Source organism: Heliconius melpomene, chromosome 9 (genome assembly GCF_056956725.1).
Source record: "Heliconius melpomene rosina isolate 202511_hmr_F chromosome 9, ASM5695672v1, whole genome shotgun sequence".
Classification (NCBI taxonomy): Eukaryota; Metazoa; Arthropoda; class Insecta; order Lepidoptera; family Nymphalidae; genus Heliconius; species Heliconius melpomene.
In genome coordinates this window covers 772,156-786,581 of record NC_140397.1, presented here as the reverse complement: position 1 = coordinate 786,581, position 14,426 = coordinate 772,156, and the positions used below count along the sequence as shown (strand labels likewise).

The window sequence follows — 14,426 nt, the reverse complement described above, 5'->3', positions numbered from 1 at the left end:
CGAGACTGGTTTTGAGTTCGATTCCTACATGAGGTAATTAAATATTTAACTAATATTTTCTTTTATTCTTAGCTTTGGTATCGAGGCAAAAACGCGGCGTTGAGTTCTGCCCCTCAATTCCAAAACTCCAGAATACGGTGAAAAGAGAGGAACGGAACTTCTCTTAACTTACTGTATTTAGTCAAACCCACAACTATCAAACTAAATGATTCAAATTCACTGCACTGCAGTAGCGTAATTTTCTATTCCTTCTAACAATTAACTGTATATTGCGTGTCGAATAGTAAACTATGAAATTTAAACAGTAGGCAGCCAGTATATTCTCTTTATTTATGGCCCTCTCAAAATTAAATAATGTTAATTAATTCTTTACTGATTAATTAGAGACTTTCGACTCGACGGATGTGGATTCAATTCCTACTTGGGAGAATTAATTATTTTAATTTTTTTCGCTCTGGTAAGAAGGCAAAGCGCGGCGATGATTTCCGCAATATCTTGAAAATTGAACGGAATGTTAAGAACAGATTGAGTGCCCCGATTCTAGATTCCCTCTGCCTACCCTGCTTATGCGGGATACAGCGTGAAGCTGATAAAAAAGATAAGAGTGATAATGCGATGAGTGCGATTACGAGCTGTACAACCGGTTCTGTGCTGATCACACCGGGAAGATATATTATTTAAGTTTAAGTTTAAGTTGTACACCAGTATACTATAAACAGATATGGTTATTATGTTTTAAATCTGCTAAAATATATTAAAACTTTTTGATTTCATTTTGTTTATTATAAATGTCTGCCTACCCTTCTATGTGTGGGATCCAGCAAGACTCTTTTAAAAAAAACCTTTATTTGAGCTATCTCGCACATAGCAGAGTTAGCAGAAGAAACCTAGTGGTAAGATTCCCATAATTTCCGCTGAATTCTTCAGGCACCTTTTGATTGGTGGAACTCATTGCCGCGTTCTGCCTCGTTACCACAACGAGAAAATGAAAATATTAAATGTTTATTTTATTCTCCCGTCAGGGAATCTAGCCCGCAACCGTTGCGTTTTGCGCGTTTTGTACACTTGTGCCCCTGCGCCATGACGACTCAAAAAGTTTTCAGTTTGGTATATTTCCAATCCAATTACATATACTGTCATATAAACAAACCTTGTGTCAAAAAGTCTGGAAACATAATTAAAAATATCAATCAACACAAAGTCGCGTTGTCGTTATAAGCGGAAACAAAATGACTCATTAATTCTGACTGTAACAAAAGGGATTTTTGGACCAAATATTTGTAAAAAGTTAAATTTATATGAAAATGTTATAAGTGAAATCGTTTTAAATACTACAAATGAAAATATCAATGAAATACTATAAATATTTTTTGCGATCTAACAATAAACGTGTTTAACACAAAACATATTTAGATGAGAAAATAAATAATTGTAACATATAAGCGGGCGAAGCCACGAGCGGTAAAATACCCTCCAGATCGATCTAAAACAGTCCTTGTCACATCTACTTAAAATTCACATATAAACCGATAAATGCCAAAGTTATTAGCTTACTTTCAAGCAGCATTACGTTGTCGTAATATGCCCTAAATACTTTGCTTTTTTTAACTGTATCATTATTGTATTATGGCTGTAATGTTGTTCGGATTTTTATTTTCACAATTATCTTTTTGTATAACATTTTTGAGATAAGACCATGTATTATTAATAAAGGCAATTTTAACATGGGTTTTAATTTTAATCCAGCTCGGGGTAGTATTTGTTTTATATAGTTTGACGTTTGTAGACGGAACCTAGAATTAAGACATTCTGTTCCCCAATTGGTCTTTAACGGTTTTCATAATTATGTACTGTATAGGTATTTCATTTACTATTTCCAAATTAATTTGATATAAGTAAAAACTTTAAATATCAAATCAAATTTTAGTCACTAAAATACTTAGTACAAAAATATATAAAAACTTATGCAATACACTCAGATTATTTAGAATGGCAGAAGAAATCAATTTATATGTATCTTTAAAATCATTTATTAATTAAATCTACTTTTGAGGTTTCAGGCTCTATTAAAACAGACACAGTAAAAACTACTATAAAAGCCAGTCGTGGCTCAGGGGCAAAAATGTTTTACTGGGAATGCTACAGGTTGTGAGTTCGATTCCCATTCGAGGATATGAAATATTTAATATTTTTATTTCATCGCTTTGCTGTCGAAGCATAGCGCGACTTTGAGTTCTGGACTTCCGCTAAAGAAGTCAGCGGAAAGTGGGAGTGTCTTAACATTAGGCGCCAGCTGCATGCGGGATGCATCGTGAAGCTAAAAAAAAGCAAAAACTATTACAAATGGCATCGATAGGATGTATACAGGATGTCTAAAAAACCTAGCTCGAGCTCTTGATGGCTATATATAGAAATGTACTGATGTAATTACCAGATGTCTGTCCTTTGAAAATCTAATATAACTAGATTTTATGTAGGTATGTCTGCATGTTACGTGTATCTCTTTTTTCTTATGATGGGCCTCTAGATTTTTTAGCTCACATTCTAAGTTTTTAATGTTATTTTACGCGGGTATTTAAATAGTGTTTAAGAAAATTACTCTTGAAAGGGATTGTACGAGAAGTTATTTTATAGATTTGCATTTTATACTCCGTATAGCAATTAGTAATGTAAATAAAGGGAAACCAGGGAAATAATCGAAGATACCTACGTATGCTTTAATTTAATCAATATTGCAAATATTGATGCTATATAAAATAAGGAACATGTCCTTCCATAACATTTTAATCAATTTTATATAATGAAATGACAAAAAAAAAACTAAATATGCGACTCGAGTGTCGACGACTTCTGAGAACGTAGCGGAACTCGTAAAATTTTCCCAAAATTTTTGTTCTAAATATTTTTATTTATTATAATAATCATTATATATGTTTTAAAAGATTTCACGGTTTTTTTCCTACCTCTGGCAACAAGACAACGCAACGTTGAGTTCTGCCACTCAAAACAAAATCTCTCGAAACATGAGCGTTCTATGAGAAACGGAATGTCTTAACACTATGTTCCTTTGCCTCAGCCAGGATTCGAGCAAGAATCCATACAAAAAACCGATACTGTAATATTATTTACTTAATAAATGTATAATGAACAAGTTTTGTATATTCTAAGTTATTTTTTTCACAAAATCAATCGATACGACCTAAAGCCTTCGATGTGGCAAATTAATTTTGACAGCGTAAATGTTCCAATTAAAAGAACACATGGTTTTTTGTGTTATTTTACAATATTAGAACCAGTTTGTTTATAAATGTAATAAAAAGAAACTGTTATTACTATTTATATCTATTATTATAGGACATTAATCAGGGTTGCAAGTTCTTATAAAAGGAAACATGTTTACGATTATTTAAAATTCTTAAGCGCTATGGTAGTATGTTCGATTTCTAGGATTGATGAAATTATTTATTTTCATTTATTCGCCCCAGTAACAAAACTCAACACCCAATGTCTCTAAAATTGGTGGTTGGTGTTGCCTTGAGAACGGAGTATTTTAACACTAGGTTCCCTCAGCATTAGGGCCATAATAAACAATTTGTTTATACCGTATTTTGTCCATTGCTTAAATCGACCTAACCTAATAGTGTGTCGTGCCAAACTCTAATAACTGCGGAATTCGACCAGCAGTTACTTGCATCAATCATACACTTAAAATTAATAGAATTCACCTCGTTCCGTCGTGTGGTCATAGCGAGAGCGAGTTTGTTATTTATTTGGCAAACATATTTTACTATTATATTCATTGCAATTATTTTTTATAAATAAAATACTAGATTACTATGTTCTCCATTTTCCATCCACTTTAAGAAATACTGTGTGTTTGAAATAAGAAAAAAAAGGCATCTTATTTGCATCGTATCTTAACTAAATTGAATCAATACACACATATTGACTACCCAGCGGTGGTACTAGATTGAAAAACAATAACATTCGTAGGTAAATTACACTTTATCCGCACAGCAGCTGACACTAGTATCGCTCTCCTAACTACATTTTGCTCAATTTCGAGACATTACGTATCCTGTGATGGTCTTCAACGCCGCGCTTTGTCTCGTCACCGGAGCAAGGGAAATGGACAAAAGAAAAACTATAAAATAATACATTTATCTGAGTGGGAATTAAACGCACGGCCGTCGTGTTACAATAGCACACTGGAACTGCACCACACCGGTTTCTATTTAATATATAAAAAAATATTTATAGAAATATTCTAACCATTCCTAAACTAGCACCACGCAGGCCACAACTAGGCCGCTGTGTCATTCGTGCGCCACAATTCGCCGCGACCGACCCGACAGCGGCGCGTGCGCACATCCAATTTTTTACTCTATAGGTTATTGTGCTAAATGCTGTCAGTATATAAAACAATTAACTACAGACTGACAAATCGCTCGAGCAAAAACGTTGATTTTTAAGTAACCGTAAAATTATTGCTTCTGTTTTAAATTGATTTATACTATCTACGTATCTACGAATGTATGTATGAATGAGATCATCGTGACACAGCGACAGAGTGAGCGAACGAGCTGTCTGTAAACGGGGCGGTTGTAGGTTCGATTCCCACTGGAGGTAGAGCATTTTCATTTCCTCATTTTAGTGATAAGAGAAAGCGCGACGGTGAGTTCCGTCACTTAACACGCAATGATTTAAAAATTCGGTGTAAAGAACCAAGTATCTTAACATTATGTACCTTTGCCTGTCTCGCTATTTGCGGGATACAGCGTGAAATTATCTCTCAATACTTTATCTATCTATTCCACGTTAGATATCTATCTATCTTTACAAAGTAACCCTGTCACGAGGACGGCCAACATTCTAACGTCACAACGCTCATTACGTCGCCGCAGTTTTTGTTGGTAACGTAATTGGCCAGCATTCTGTACGCATCTGCGTTTGCTTTGTAGGACTCGCGGAGATGGGCCACTTGTGTGACCCCGAATGGTGGTAAATACTAGTGGTAGCCCGTAACTTCGTTGCACTTTACTATTTGGTTTTCTTGCTGGTATACGAATCACAGATAAAAGAATTATTTGAACTCATCTTCATCCCTTCATTCTTGCTGTATCCCGCTTGTGTATGGGTGTTGAGTAGCGCAACTCAACACCGCGCTCTGCCTCGACACTGAAGAAAAGAAATAAAAATATTAAATATATCATATCCTTAAACGGGATTCGAAGTGAAGTGACTTTTACATATAATACATAAATTTAGAACAAAATACTTCAACTTATATTTGTCGTATAGAATATATTTTTAGTTCCATTTTACCTCGTACAAACAAAAAAATTAGGCCAAAACCATTAGATAATAAAATTTAACTAAAGGATCGCAAAAAAGATTTTTTTTAAAGTATACACCACCCATTAAAACCAGCACAGCAAAAGCAACCATCTTGAAATACCATCAACGTGATGCACACCGTCCATTATAAACCATTTTACTTTACACTAACAACTTCATTTATGTTAATAGTTGCTTTAGTCGTCGATCCATCTCCATACGTTACTAAGAATGACGACCGAAATGATGAAATCATTTATCACAACAAACTAAGTCATTTGTAGCATCATTGCGAATATGTTGCTTTCATTCTGTATGAGAGACAGGAAAATATTGTGCATTCATATGTTTTACATGTTTTATGTTATTTATAAAGCGGTTGTGCAGCAGAGGCACGTCTGATTGTATGCGCAACGGTTACAGGTTCAATTAATTCAATTAATTATTTTCATTTTCCCGCTTTGGTATCAAGACAAACTTATATATTGTTAAATGTATACAAACTGATAAAGAAATGCAGAACCCACTGACGGCTATTGAACCAACTTTATTCTCACTCATACTCACTATAATAAAAAACTTTAACATTATTGCAATGAGTGAGTTGAGTGGCTTAACTGAACACAGCGTTTTGTCTACCGGAGGAAAGATACGAAAATAAACACCGGAAAGGTTTCCTCGAGTAGCAATCGAACCCACACCGGACGCTGTCCCGATCATACCAAGATCTACCATAATAAAGATAGGCTATTAAAATAATCCAGCACGGCTACCAATATGCCAACGTCATTGATTTTGATTTACAAGCGTAACCCGATTGAGTAATGGCCGCCATTTAGTTCCGCTAATATGTGCAATAAATAACAATGTATCTAGCTGATTTTAAATTAGCTACTTTGTTCTTGAAACATTTGTTATCTGTCGTCTCTACCGGGCAGTTTGAATGTGTGATCTTGTATGGAATGAATGACGAAATTGGCAAAAAGGGGTAATGAAGCAAGAGAAGCAGAGGGAGATCTCGGTTGACCTTCGAGGATGATGATGACGGTGATACTGAAGGAGTCACGTAAAAAACACTACACTCTGGAGAGTATGTGCGGGTTGATGACAGTGGACGAAGCGAAGGTTCTACTGAAGACAATCTTTGAATTGCGTTGATTAGTAAATCTCAACGTTGCTCATCTTCTATTATAATTATTTGTAATATCATACTTTTATATTATACAGGCACTAGGTGTCTAGGTATGTTTGTATATAACAAAGAATTGTTATATATATAAAGTGTTTCGCGTTCAACTTTACAGGATTACAGCGGAATCCGATTTAAACAATGTCATCACTCTATTAGCCTCCCTGTGGTGATATTTACGTGGCTTCCGCTTTATTCTATCAATTTTGTATATAAAGTAGCTCTTACTTGCGGCTTCGCCTGTATGGTCAATTGGATATGAATAAGTTACATTGAAATTATTAATGCTCTTAATGGATTATTAAATACAAAGTCTTGTTCTGTTGGAGGCCAGTCGTGGTGCAGGGGCACAAACGTACGACTGTAAACGTGGTAGGTAGTGGGTTCGATTCCCGTCTTGGGTTAATTTACCCATGTATTTAATATTTCCAGTATTCGGTGGAAAATTGAATGAGATTGTCTTAGTACTATTTTCCCTCTACTTATCCTAAGATACAAAAAATCAATTTGAAACATACAAAAGTATTTAAAAAGAAAATATTTGAAATATCTTTCAGGTAAATATTATCTAAATCAATATAATAAAACAATATTATAAAAATACATCTCAAACTCATAACCTCATTTATTTAAACTCATTAAATTGTTTGAAAAATGTAAGCTATTTGAAACGTAACAATAACGTAATTATTAGTAAGTATTAACGTAAACTATTTGAAAAATGTTTTAATTGCATTAAAATTAACTCAACCAACATTTACTGAAGACTTAACTCGTTGATTTGAAACCATTTCTTAATTTAAACCACTATTTCCATAACCGATAGGTGCAGTTCACATAAGCGTGTTACCGTTGCCATGTTTATGTGTTGCTATTTATATTAGACTAGTTGGTGCTCACGATTTTGTTCGCATTGAGACTAGTTTTTTTGTAGCTTTAAGCTATATCCCGTATAGACGGGTAGACAGAGGAAACCTAGTGTTAAGACACTCAGTTTCCCAGTTTTCCACTTTTCGTTCTGTTTTTTTAAGTAAACTGAAATGACTGAAATATTGAATTAGTACTAGTTTATTAGAGTTCCTCATAAGATGTTTCGGACGTTTCTGGACTTTGATAAATATATATTAGGCTAAATATTTTTTGCTAAGAAACTAATTGTTAATTTCTATAGTTAACCCATTTAGACCCATAGCCAAACTAGCAGTAAATAAAAGGTTTTTTAGGTAATAATTGATAGATATCGATGTAAGAAAATAAAAAACGTAAAAAAAAAATATTTTTTTTGTATTTAAAATAAAAAAAAACCGTCCTTAAATGAGGCCAATGGGCACATGTAGTATGTAAATTTTCGAAACTATTTTTGCGACACGAAATGTTTTATAACACTTTTTACACTATCAACGCGTTTTTTTATAGCAGCAAAATTTTTGAGAGTAGTGGTCTACCCCCGTGGTGCTGCAAACTTGGTACTGCAGAAGCTGCTGGTCGCATAAATACGTTGATTTTTTCGTCTCTTAAATCGTGACGAGCGATGTAGCGAAAAAATCAAGCTAATCTATCCTGTTTATATTGGTTAGCAAGTGCAGGCGCCGCGAATTTGCAACAGCAAGATCCTATGTATGTGTGGTTAAAACCCACCACCATTTTTTGCCACGTACAGCATTGCTATATAGGTAAAAAGATTAATCAGCCTGATCAACCCCGCCCATACCACACTGTCAAACCTTCGCACTAATAAAATTTGGTTAACTTGGTAAAAGCAGTAATCAAAATTGGCTCCTTTACTGCTGAGTTTTATCTTTTAACAATTCTTAAATTTCTCAAGACGACCTTGTATATTAGTCGTAGTTGGATCACTTTTACACCAACGGGGTTGCTCAAGATTACGATTCCTCTACGTCTCTTAGCTAAAGGTTGATAATTGCTACTGTCTCAATTTTCATTCCTTCTATTGGTAAGCAGGCAGATTAGCAATGCTTCGTATATTGTTATCACCTCCTTCTTCGTCGATTACCACACCTGGTTCTAGGGGCAGCGCTACTAAATATACCTCTCCGAAGTCTTTTTCTTCAATAAATACAACTGCCATTGCTTCTTGAAGACCCTTATATTCATTGCGACCGCTAACTATCTATAATATGGCCCCAATTGGGGACAGCATCGTAAAAGTTGAATTTGTCCTATTACTACTCTTCTTTTCTAATCAAATGTAATTATATTACATAGAATACTAAGTACTTAAGTATGTTTTATACCAAAACAAATGTATTTAGAAGAAAAATTTAAAAATAAAAATACTTACATTTTGCCTTAACAGATTTCGTAAAACAGCTTTACAAAAGTGTATTGTATGTGTATTGTAACATTTATTTAAAATATAACTATAATTGTAACTAACCTAGTCTGTAAGAAATATTGTTTACTAACCATAATGAGTCTCTGGTCACTTAAATAAATGAAGTATATTATTATTATGTATTTAACGGTTAGATATCTCAGGTAACACCTGGTAATATGAACCAGCACGGGTATGTACCAAGTGCTGGATCAGGTCTGGCTGATTTGGTTTATAACTGCATCACTATCTGAACCCAAATGTAAAAATTTTCTAACTGTTCTACACGTATTTAAGAGAGCCGCTTTTTGAAGAGTCAAATAAGTAAATCTAGGTAAATTAATAACATTTAAAGACCATGTTAAATTTTTCGGAATAACACCCGTTGTTGATATTACTATGGGAACTATTGTAACACAATCCATTTTCCATACTCTTTTAATTTCTTCTTGTAATTCTGTATATTTACGTATTTTCTCACTTATCGTTGATTGTAAATTGTTGGTGTTAGGTACTGCTATGTCTATTATATATGTATGTTTATTTATTTTGTCTACAAATGTAATGTCTGGTCTGTTATTATATATAGTGTGATCAGTTAAGATAGTCCGATCGTAATATAAAGTATAGGTTTGATTTTCTAACACTGGGCGAGGTGTGTATTTATAATATGGAGTATGTGGATCGGAAGTGAGCTTAAATTTAAGAACGAGTTTCTGATGAATAATATTTACTAATTGATTATGTCTGTGTGTATAATCGTTTTGTGTTAATGAGATGCACCCGCCGGTGATATGTTGTATGGTTTCTGGCTTATTATTGCATTTACGACATAGATCGCTATCTAATGTTCTGTCTTTTATGATGTATTTTCTATAGTTTTTAGTTGTAATAACTTGATCCTGGATTGCTAACATAAAACCTTCCGTCTCCGGAAATAATCCACCTAAACATAACCATTTATTTGAAGCATCTTTATCTACATGTGATAATTCTAAGTCATTTGGATGTCTACCATGGAGCTCCTTCTTTTTCCAATTATGTATTTTTTCCTTGATAGTATCTAGTTTATTTATCTGTACAATAGTTTCGTTTTTAAGATTTAGTGGTGTAAAGTTATTATCTATTGCAATTATACTTTCATGGAGTTTACTTTCAGATTTTTTAATATAGAAAAACTGCTTAAGATTTATTAGTTGTTTATAATGTAAAAATGTTATATCAATTAACCCTCTTCCTCCATCTTTTCTGGCTAAAGTTATACGCTCTATGGCAGACTTTGGATGATGGTATCGATGTTGTGTAAGAGTCGTTCTTGTTTTACTTTCTAACTGTTTGATATCTGTGTTTGACCATTTGATGATGCCGAATGAATAGGTTAGTACAGGTATTGCGTAAGTATTAATAGCCTTAAATAAATTTTTACTGTATAGTTGCCGTTTACTTAATAAATAAACTCTATTAAAATATTCCTTTCTTAATTTGTCTTTTATATTTTTGTGTTCTATTAGCCGTCCCTGATTGTACCCTAAGTATTTATATAATTCGTTATCCTTCATAGCTGCTATACTATCTTGTTCATTTAATATATAGTTACCTTCTGTTATTTTACCTTTTACTATATTTAATTTTCTGCATTTATCTAAACCAAAATTCATCTTGATATCTTTTGAAAAATTTGATGTTATATCTAATAGCTGTGTCATATGAGTTTCTTTGTTAGAGTACAACTTCAGGTCATCCATATATTTATTATTATTATTATTATTAAAAGGCACGAAATGAAAGATTGTAAAAATTTTTAAATTGTATTTTACGGCTACAACATAAGGATATACTACTTATCTTTACAATTCTAGACATAAACTGCATAAAAATAAAAATATTAAAAAAACAAGGGTACTATTGTAGGTGTACCCATTTGGGCACGGCGGGTCTATATGGGTTAAGCTGATGTATTCTGGGTAAGTCAGGTTTTCCAACACCCTATGTCCTTCCCAAGCCTAAAAAATTGTTTCTCTTTAATTCTGTTCAAGATGTTCGTGTAAAACTAGAAACACACAGACCAAAAAAGTAAAAATCACAGATTTGAATTTATTTTTCTGTAACTTACCTCCATATTTTTTTCCTTAAAAATATTAAATATACAGACATATTTACCAACTATTTTATTATACTTATCATAGTATAGACAGATGAATCTGACCCACTGTCGCTTCCCGTCGTCTGTACGTTATTAAAATAGCGTTACCAATTCATTTGCATACCGATCTCTATCATTTGATTATTTATAGCTTAAATCAATATTTGATGATGATTAGTGTCATTGAGGTAGCTTTCGATTGTAGATGTGACTTGAAATTTAGCAGCTTCACGTTTTACAACAACACGGTAGGCAGAGGGAACCTGAAGTAAGAACTCAAAGGCGCGTTCTGTCTTATTACCCTAGCTGAAAATTAAAAATAATTAATTTCCCCTAAGAGTGGAAATTGAACCTACAATCGCTGTGCTTACAGTCAGACGCGTGTTGAGTGGCGTAACTCAACCCTGGGCTTTTGCCTTGATGCCAGATGCAAAATAAAAATATTAATAAATAATTATTCATTTCTCCGAGTTGGGATCGAACTTATTTTATTATTATTTTTAAATATAAATTATAATAAAAAAAAATACATTTAAAAATATAAAAAAACCATTCTTCCGAGGGAGGGACAAGGGTCCAAGCCATCGGTGGCTAGGGCTCCAGAGAGAGGAACCTTCGCACAATACAACAGGAATATTATTTAAGCTTTTCTTCTGTTCTGTAATAATAAAATTTGTTTTATTTACAGGTATGTGCAGCTTTAAGAGATTCGAATTAATTGGTAAGTGGTTTTAACTAGCTCATTAAAATATACAAATAATTTAAAATACGATGAATGTTATAATCGCGTTTTTCCCAACTATAAATAATTCCCTTAACAGAATTTCAAGCCAGTTATCCAAACTTACACTGTCACGTTCTAAACACATACTTAATAAGTATTTGACAAATGATTTCTTATATAGCATATTGCTAAGGGGGTCAGGTTCCCAGTTTCGTACCATACCAGCACAATGACACGAGTGTCGTCACGCATAAGTGACAAAATCGACGACATTCCGTCACAAACTGTATGGCACGTAGCTGGTAGCTTCTTGTGGGTCATGTCATTAAGGAAAACACGTACGTATGGTATGTACAATCTATGTATTTACTGTGTTAGAAGTTTGATTTTTTTATAGCTTCACGCTGTATTTCGAATATACAGTAAAAAGAGGAATAACAGTGTTAAAACACTCCATTCTTAACGCACGCCTATATTTTGAAACATTGATTGAGTGACTCATCGTTGCGTTTTGTCTAACAGAGTCGAGGAATTAAAATAATAATGTTATCTAGTAAGAATTGAACGAACAACGATCACGTTTACTAGAGGAACTTAGGCAGCGGGAACCTGGGCACCTAGAGTTAAGGTACTCCTTTCCCATTATTAACTTCCCTGAATTCTGACGGAACTCAATGGAACACTTTGACTCGTTACTGGAGCAAAGGAATGAAACTATTAAATACTCCCCAGAGTGGGAATGGAACTGACAACCGTCGTGTTTACAGTCACACGCTTGTTCCCCTGCGCTACGTCGGCCTAAAAAGCTTATGTAAAAAGAATAAAATAAAATGAGTAGATTCGATATCAAGATATGTATGTAACATTAAAATGTTAATAAATGAAAACTGTTTCCAGTATCTAATAATCCACGGGTCAAAAATAGATGAGATCTAACATAAACCTAAAAAGAATATTACTTCAATATTATGTTATGGTTTATTTACTCATATACTATATTCCTATTAATATTACCGTAACGCAATAAAGATAAAGATTTAAATGTAAGCTTTGGAGTACTACAGGAAATGCGTACAAATAAAATTATAAAACATATTATAGAGGCTGTCGTGGCACAGCGGTAAACGCGAATGTGGGTTTGATTCCCACTCGGGGGAAATTGGAATTTAATAACGTAATAGAACTAAAGACTTTTTTTAAATTTTATCTCTATTCGTCTGTGGCTTTTGTCCATGCTAATCTCAGAACGGCTTAACCGGTTTAATTACAGTTTTCACAATTGGATATAGCAAGGTTCTCTTAACATTTACATTTACATTATACCATTTTAAAATAGGTTATTCTACAAAATTACTATAAATATCCGTTTTTCTAAATTGTTTGAAACTACTTTTCAATATGTACAGATATGGTTTTTAAAAGGATTAGTAGAAAACAAATACAGACTCGTAAATTAATAATTATGTAGTACAAGCGAGCGAAGCCGCAGTCAGGTCGCTAGTCCTCAATATAGTACAATGTTTAATAAGAAATTCGACCTACTAACTTGACACTGGTACAAATAACATTATTATAATATTTCTGTCGCATAAACAATGAAATTACGACAGTACATTTACATTACAACTATGAAAAGCACCTTTTACGGTCGAACGTTAGGAAAAGTAGTTTATTAAAACATTTCTCGTATTTTACGGAATTTAATGTAATATCCGTTGGTAAAGCAGGGACCTTTTCAGGTTGAATAACGGAAAATAAGTAGGCAATTTCAAGTGTCTAATAATAAAAAAAATCTGTAATATTAATTAACAGATGGATAGAGCGCAGCGTTGAGTTCCATATCTAAATATGCAATATGGCGGAAATTTTGCAGAAATTTCGAACACTGAGTGAGTTAACACTAGATTCCCCTCATCCAATCCAACCATATACGGGAAGAAACTAAAAAAAACCCTTTATAATACCTACAAAAAAATAATAGAATTAACTCCCCAACTAACCCAATAACGTACGGACAGACACAAAAATGACACGACGCGTGGTTAATTGATATAAATAACATCGTCAACTCGTGGCATACTGCTACGGGCGGACCGACCCAAATACCGGTAACGGTGCAGCCGGGCGTAGGGTACATCTGATCTGTTTTCATGTATCTACATACTGTTGTATTGTTTGAGCGTCTTATTTGATAAGAACGGCGTTGAGTTGCGCCAGTCAATAGGCAATGTCTGAACAATTGGAAAGAAAGTAGTGAAGTGTGTCTTAACTCACTAACTTCACGATACAGCGGGAAGCTGGGAACCTATTGTAAAGATAGTCCGTTCCCATTAAGACACTTCATGCTAAACAAAGATTTCCAATACGTAAAATGATATAAAGGTACTGTTATGCTAAACAAAGATTTAATTTGTTCAACAATTATTATTATAGTTACTATAACAGTTACCCATTATTATACGGAATAGGTTTTACCATAAACAATAATTTTAATGGAAAGCTTTAGACTTTAGATATTAGAAACAATGGTATTACACAAACTGAAATAGATATAGATAGAGCCAAGCCCGGGAGCGTAAATTATTGAGAGGTGAACAATTTAGCTAATTATGGTCCATACGCTACCGCTACCGTTATGGGAACGGTAACTTTGGTTCGACGTCACACTTGACGCTCCAGTGAAATTTGTAATTGCCAC

General features: G+C 33.6%; 1 protein-coding gene across 7 annotated transcripts in view; it reads left to right on the top strand.

The window, feature by feature from the left end:
• The window catches only part of smash (smallish), a 151,893-nt gene that overhangs the window by 25,648 nt on the left and 111,819 nt on the right, over positions 1-14,426 (top strand). For 6 of the 7 annotated variants that reach the window (XM_085190365.1, XM_085190364.1, XM_085190363.1 and 3 more), the window contains exon 2: positions 11,693-11,725. The exons of the other annotated variant lie outside the window; for it this stretch is intronic. The gene's annotated coding sequence lies outside the window, so the exon portion shown is untranslated. The remainder of the gene's footprint in view (positions 1-11,692; positions 11,726-14,426) is intronic. 7 annotated transcript variants of the gene reach the window in all.